We start from the raw sequence: 8307 nt of genomic DNA on the forward strand, positions 1-8307 counted from the left end.
TCGCTCGTAAAACTGCCCATCCCCGGTCGTTAAATCCCTTGCACCTTCCGCTTGCAATCACTGTTGGATCTGCGCGGATCGCGATCCGACGGTTGACGATTGTCTTCGCCTTTCGCCTTCCAATAGCTCCTTCGATTAAATCTCCGTCGTTGATCTCTGGGATCCAAAGACTAATATTTACTCCACCTGCTTCTTCCTGATTCCTCCTGCCACCAATCTCTGCCATTGATCTCTGCGGTCCAACGACTGAGATTTATTTCCAGGCCTACTCATTCTTCGCCATGAAACTTTAACTCTGTTGATTGTCTTGAGCTCCCGAGGAGAAAGCAATGATCTGCTACCCTGTACCTGCATAATAATATCTCAGCGACTACATTTAAAGAGCAGCATGGCCGAAGGAAAAACAGTACAGGGCTCGAGAAGATAACCTCATTAATCAGTCATGGAGCTTTGTACATATTACACTCTACCTGTTCAGGAAGGACTGCAGAGCACCAGAAAGATTAAATTCATCCATTAAAGCAGTCAAACTACAACAGAGACCCATATTTGAATGTAAATGTGGTTGGTGGTCCATTAAGACACCTCCATGCATAGCCTAACAAAGAAATTTTGTAAACAGATTCTATATATACCCAAAAACACGATGTGATCAGGTTGATGAGTGTTATTTTGCTGTAAGGTTCAACTTCTGGAGATTGTAACTGTTGTGATACCTGCAGCATCTGGTCTTCATTTTCAGCTAATGCAAGCTTCTTTTGCTGTTAATTGCTCACTGTCCACTTCTTCTTCTTGTTCTAGGTTGTGCTTGTTTTGCATTTATTCATGGGTTGTTAATGTTTCGCATTAGAGGGGCTATCATCCCACCTCTGTGTTAGGATTTAGCATGTATCATTGAATTTTTTTGCAGGTTTCTGTTGTTTTAATGCCAAAGAGATGTCATCCTGTCTGTGTATTAGAAAACAGATTTACAGATCTCTTAACTGGTTGCAGTTGGCCATCACAGGGTCCTGTGCATCTGCTAGTGTGATCAGTGTTCTTCATCATCACATTTTCTTTAAAACTGTGAGTAATTGGTGGTCAAAAGCCTTGTAGTCTGGGGGTGTTCACCCATGTCTGGGTTAATCATATTAGAAGTGGTTATCTAGCTTGAATATGCAACATTTCTTTCATTCATCCACCATTTATCCAACATTTTGTTGAGTTTTTAATGTTCCCGAGCATCTCTGATATACAACCTAGGACAATTTCTTGGGGTGATAACATTGCCAACATTTCCTTCTCATAAATATCTTACTTGAGATGTAGCCGTAAAAATACCCAATCGCCTACATCAAAAATTCTTTTACTGCGATGTTGTTTTGCCTCTTGTTTCATTCGATTCTGCACCAAAGTGACGTTATCCTTTAAAAGTTGGAGAACTTGTTGTTGATGCTCGATTTGATTTTTCACTGCTTGAACCTTGTTCTTCTTGATATGTCCTCCTATCTTGAGAGTTTGAGGAGTGGTAATTTCTTCTAATGCATTACAAGATATGGTTGGATTCATTTCTTGATGCTCGTTGTGATCTTTCACTTCTTGAACATTTTTCTTCTTGATATGTCCTTCTATCTTGATAGTTTGAGGAGTGGTAATTCTAGCCAAAACATTACAAGATATGGTCAGATTCATTTCTTCTTTCTCGATGTGATCTTTCACTTCTTGAACCTTTTTCTTCTTGATATGTCCTTCTATCTTGAGAGTTTGAGGAGTGGTAATTCTTGCCAATGCTTTACAAGATATAGTCAGATTCATTTCTTCTTTCTCTAGGGTTGGTTCCTTGTGTAAATCCTCTTCTTTTGATGTTTCTTGATGCTTTTCTTCCTCCTCTTCATAATCTATGTAAAATAATTTCTTCTCAGCACACTTATGACCTTTAGTGTATTTTTTATCACAATTGTAACAAATCCCTTTTGCTATTTTTTCTTCCAATTGTTGTGGTATCAACCTTGTAGGTTGTGGAAGGCTAGGAGAAACAACACTTCCATCTTTATAGATGTGAGGGGTAGACTTCCTTGTTGCCATAATTTGTTATGAAACCAGCTCAAGAAAAGATAGAAAAGATAGATCAACGCCTTAGAATTCAGCCTCTTCGAGGGGGCAACCTCCTTTACATTACATAAATGAACAATTCTTGGATGATTCAAATGACAAAACCTCCTTTCTATACATAGGAGTCTATGGAGTCACAATATAATCCAACCGACCTAACAATAATAATATAAAGCCACAAAAATAACAATAGAGGGATTCTATGGGCACATTAATAACAATATGGGGGTAATGGGGGCACAACAATATAAATAAGGGGTATAACTACAATAGTAATGGGGTAATCGCTAGTATTATAGGGACCCAACATGCCCCTCTCCTTTAAAAAAGTGTTGTCCTCAACGCTTGAGTAGTTCAGGATACTTCTGCATAAAATTCTCATCCTCCCATGTGGAATCTTCAGCAGATAAGTTCTTCCACTTGATAAGGTACTCTGAAATTGATCGATTTCGTAGCTGTCGAGTTCTTGTTTCTATAAATGCTTCCGGTTCCAATATAATTTTTCCTTCCTCGTCAAGTTCTGGCAATATTGTTTGAACTGGGAGCTTGTCGCCTATAACCTTCTTTAAGCATGAAACATGGAAAACTGGGTGCAATCGAGAAGCTGCAGGAAGCTCCAATTTGTATGCCATAGTACCAATCTTTTGCAACACCTTGTACGGACCATAATACTTTGGTGATAATTTATTATCCTTCTTAGCTTGCTTGAGGGACATTTGCTTATATGGTTGTAGCTGTAGGAATACCCAATCACCTACATCAAAACTTCTTTCACTGCGATGTTGATCTGCCTGTTGTTTCATTCTATTCTGTGCCAACACGAGGTTATCCTTTAAGAGTTGGAGGACTTGTTGTTGATGTTCGATGTGATGTTCCACTGCCTGAACCTTAGAATTTTCTCTTAAATATGATGTGATGGATGGTGGTTGATACCCATAAAGTGCCATAAATGGGGTCATTTTTGTTGCTGTATGAAAGGAAGTGTTATACCACCATTCAGCCAGAGGCAACCATTTGACCCATTGTGTCTGTTTATCAGATACAAAGCAACGAAGATATCCTTCCAAACATTTGTTTACTATCTCAGTTTTCCCATCAGATTGAGGATGATAAGATGAGCTATGAGCTAACTGAGTACCAAGACAAGAAAATAATTGTGTCCAAAAATTTCCAGTGAAAATGGGATCTCTGTCACTTACAATAATCTTTGGGTTTCCATGTAGCTTTTGAATTGTTTCCATAAATGCAGTAGAAACTGTACTGGCTTTAAATGGATGTGATAATGCAAAAAAGTGTGCATACTTGGTAAGTCTGTCAACTACCACCATGATGACACTCTTTCCCTCAGACTTGGGTAAACCTGTGATAAAATCCATTGAAACCTCCTCCCAACGTTGGCTTGGAATGGATAAAGGTTGTAATAGACCCGGTGTCTTAATTGTTTCAACTTTATTTTGTTGGCAAACCAAACATTCTGCCACAAACTTTTGAATATCTGATTTAAGGCCATCCTAAAAAAATTCCTTCTTAACCCTGTGGTAAGTTTTTAAAAATCCTGAGTGCCCTCCTAAGGGAGAAGTGTGCAATTCCATAAGAATCTTTTGTTTTAGCTGGGAATTCTTACAGAGGTATAAGCGATCTTTGTACCATAACGAATCATTTTTCCAGCTAAATGTATCAGACGTACTGGAATCTTGTTGTAGCTTTCGAATAAGTGCCCACACTTCTTCGTCATTCTTCCATTCCTCCCTTGCTTCATTTATCCAATCTGGTTGGATGATAGAAATAACGCACAACAATGCTTCCACATCCTCATCCTTCTTGAGAGTGCATCTGCCACCACATTTTGCTTCCCTTTTTTGTAGATGATTTCAAAGTCATAACCCAACATCTTTGTGACCCACTTTTGTTGCTCTTCAGAGGATAATCTTTGTTCTAAAAAGTATTTAAGGCTATCATGATCCGTTTTTACCTTGAAGTGTCTTCCCATTAGGTAGGGTCGCCATTTCTTAAGTGCATGGAGTATTGCCAACATTTCCTTCTCATAAATAGCTTTGCTTAAAACTTTCCCTTGATTGGACGACTTTCAAAAGCAATGGGTCTTTCATCTTGCATTAGAACAACACCAATTCCATTTCCTGAAGCATCACATTCCACAATAAAGGTTTTTGTGAAGTCCGGTGTAGCTAAGACCGGTGCTTGGCACATTGCCTCTTTAAGATGTTCAAAGGCCTTTGTTGCTTCCGGAGTCCATGAAAATGCATCTTTCTTCAATAATGTCGTTAGAGGTGCTGCTATTCTCCCATAATTCTTAAAAAACTTGCGATAATACCCTGTCAACCCAAGAAATCCGCGCAAATGCTTTATGGATGTGGGGATTTTCCATTCCTTAATGGCTTTAATTTTGGTAGGGTCTACCTTAACTCCTTCATGAGATACAATATGACCCAAATATTCCACCTCCTGGACTCCAAAGAAACATTTGGATCTTTTGGCATATAATTGTTTCTCTTCCAATAGTTGTAGCACCCTGTCAACATGTTCAACATGATCCTTCCAAGACTTGCTGTAGATAAGTATATCATCAAAAAATACTAACACAAATTTTCTAAGGAATGGTTTGAAAATTGAATTCATCAAACCTTGAAATGTTGAAGGTGCATTGGTAAGGCCAAAAGGCATGACCAAAAATTCATAATGACCCTCATGAGTTCTAAATGCCGTTTTCGGAATGTCTTCAATCTTCATTCTGATTTGATGATATCCTGAACGAAGATCCAACTTGGTGAAGTAAATTGATCCATGCAATTCATCCAGTAATTCATCAATGACAGGAATGGGGAACTTATCTTTAATAGTGAGCTTGTTGAGCTCCCTATAATCCGGACACATGCGCCATGATCCATCCTTCTTGTGCACCAATACTACTGGAGCAGAGAAAGAACTTTGACTCGGTTGAATTATACCAGCCTCTAGCATTTCTGCAACCATACATTCAATTTCACTTTTTTGGACATAGGGATATCTGTACGGCCTGATGTTTGGAGGAACACTTCCTGGAATCAGATGAATAGCATGATCATGATCACGCATAGGTGGAAGACCTTTGGGAGTCTCAAATACCTTGGAATGATTGTCCAGGACTTTTTGGAGATCTGGAGAAATAGATGATTCTAATGTGGAAACATCTAGCGAACATAATTGTGCAATTACACCCCTTTGCTCCTTTTTTAGAAGCTTTGTCATACCATTAGAGCTGATTATCTTTCCTGGTTTCCCTGCAATACCCCTTAATTCAACTTCCTTTCCTTCCACAGAAAATTTGATGAAAAGTTCTTGAAAATTAAAAGCTATTGTACCCAAGGATTGTAGCCATTGGACTCCTAGTACAACATCAGCACCTCCCATTGGAATGGAAAGCATTGGGCTAGTCAATACATATTCTCCCATGGATAGCTTGATATTATGGCACTTTCCAGAGCAATTTATTGTTCCTCCATTTGCAATCATCACTTGACACTCTGGTGTTGGATATAGGAAGCAATTCAATTCTTTTGCTACCCTACAATGAATAAAATTGTGGGTGCTTCCTGAATCAATCAACACTATCACCTTTTTCTTCTTGATTTTTCCTTCTATCTTGATGGTTTGAGGAGTGGTAATTCCCGCCAATGCATTACAAGATATGGTCGGATTTATTTGTTCTTCATCTAGGTTTTGTTCCTGGAGCATATCCTCTTCTTTTGACCTTTCTTGCTCCTTTTCTTCTTCCTCTTCACAATCTATGTAGAATAATTTCTTCTCAGCACACTTATGACCTTTAGTGTATTTGCTATCACAACTATAACAAAGCCCTTTTGCTCTTTTTTCTTCCAATTGTTGTGGGGTCAACCTTATAGGTTGTGGAAGACTAGGGGCAACAACACTTCCGTCTTTATAGTTGTGAGTGGTATGCTTCCTGGTTGCCATAATTTTGCTTTCCATTTTTCTTGCTAACCTGAATGCCTTCTCTAATGAATCAGGTTCCCAAAGTCGAAAATCATGTTGGATATTATCCTTTAAAGACCCTATGAACACATCAATCCTATGCTGCTCTGGAATATCTTTTACCCTTATGTTCAATTTTTGGAACTCCTCAATGTGCTCCATTATTGAACCCTTTTGTTTGAGACTTATCAATTGGCTAAAAAAAGTGTTGCTTTTTGTATCCTCATAATGTGCTATCAATTCTTCCGTAAAAATTGCCCAAGTGATAAATTGTTTACGAGAGCAAAGCCATTGATACCATACAAATTGATTTGGTTCCAAATATAAAGTTGCCATACGTACCTTTTGTGTGTTTTGCACATTATTGAGATCGAAGAACTGCTCCATCTGTAATATCCATGTGGCGGGATCCTTGCCATCAAACTTCCTCATATCGATTTTTGGAATATGGTGGGTCTTCGATCCAACATTAGAGTCTACGGAATCATGATTAACATTTCTTTTGTTCACATCATGAGTTTCCTTTACAACCTTTTCACCATTAGTAAGTATTTCTTGTAGAAAATTTGTCAAATCTGTCTTCAAATCTGCCATGTCTGTCTTCAAATCTGTCCTCAAATCTGTCTTCAGATCATCCATCTTAGCTTCCATGCCCTTTATCTTAGATTCCACGCCATTTATCTTAGCATCTGTTAGCTTTTGTGAGCGTGACATTTGTTGCACTTGTTCTTGTAGTTTTGATATATCATGTAGCATTTCTTCCTCTTCTTCATGAGTCATGCTAGAGCTTTCAGGTTCCTTACTAGGTGTTTTCATTTTCTTTCCTCGGGGCATCAGTTACCGATAATAATGCTTTACTATGCCCTTTGAATTCCTTCAAACCAAGCTTATGCAAAAATAAAAAATAAAAACTACACACCTTTTTTTACTTTGTAGAAGCCTGATATTGAATCTGATGTATCTCTGTAATTTCGAATCATCCAGTTCTGAAATTCTGACCTATAGTAGCCTTCTATGTCCTATTTCCAATGCCACTAGTTTGAACCAAATTGGATTCTCCAAGAAAGAGTTATGCACAATCTCCCGTAGTGACCTGATTATAGACTAGTTCAGTAGAGCGAACTTGTATGAAGTGCCACGTGTCACTGTTTCAACCTTTGACTCTGAAAAATATATAAAAGAAAACTACAGTCCGTCCTCTTTCTGTACCTTCTTACGAAATTTCAATCCGATGCTCAGAAAGAAAGTTATGACGATTTTCCCCAGGTCACCTGTTTTGACTGTAATTCAGGAGTCTGCAAAAAGACCAACGTCCTGAGATCATATCTCCGAAAATATCGCGCGAAAAGCTCTGAAATTTGGACCCAAGGTTCAGCGCGATTTCTTTTCAAATGGGTTTTTTTTTGCAACTTCTGAAACGTCACAGAAAAAAAGTTATAGCGAAAATGCCACGATGACCTGTTTGGAGCAGCAAAACCCTAGAATCCAAAGCTCTGATACCAAATGTTATGAAACCAGCTCAAGAAAAGATAGAAAAGATAGATCAATGCCTTAGAACTCAGCCTCTTCGAGGGGGAAACCTCCTTTACATTACATAAATGAACAATTCTTGGATGATTCAAATGACAAAACCTCCTTTCTATATATAGGAGTCTATGGAGTCACAATATAATCCAGCCGACCTAACAATAATAATATAAAGCCACAAAAATAACAATAGAGGGATTCTATGGGCACATTAATAACAATATGGGGGTAATGGGGGCACAACAATATAAATAAGGGGTATAACTACAATAGTAATAGGGTAATCACTAGTATTATAGGGACCCAACATAATTTTGCTTTCCACTTTTCTTGCCAACTTGAATGCCCTATCCAATGAATCAGGTTCCCAAAGACGAACCTCATGTTGAATGTTATCCTTTAAAGTCCCTATGGAGACATCAATCCTCAGCTTCTTTGGAATATCATTTTCCCTTATATTCAATTTTTGAAAGTCCTTAATGTGCTCTGCCATTGAACACTTTTGGTTGAGATTTATCAATTGGCTAAAGAAGGTGTTTCTCTCTATATCCTCTTATGTGCTATCATTTCCTCCATGAAAATTGACCATGTAACAAGTGGTTTACGAGAAAAAAGCCCTTTATACCATAAAAATTGATCTGGTTCTAAATATGAATATGCAATACATACCTTTTGCAATAGTTGCACCTCATGTAGATCAAA

This window comes from Pinus tabuliformis, chromosome 2_2 (genome assembly GCF_031772625.1).
Source record: "Pinus tabuliformis cultivar Carrire ecotype Pingquan chromosome 2_2, CPIR1, whole genome shotgun sequence".
Taxonomy (NCBI): Eukaryota; Viridiplantae; Streptophyta; class Pinopsida; order Pinales; family Pinaceae; genus Pinus; species Pinus tabuliformis.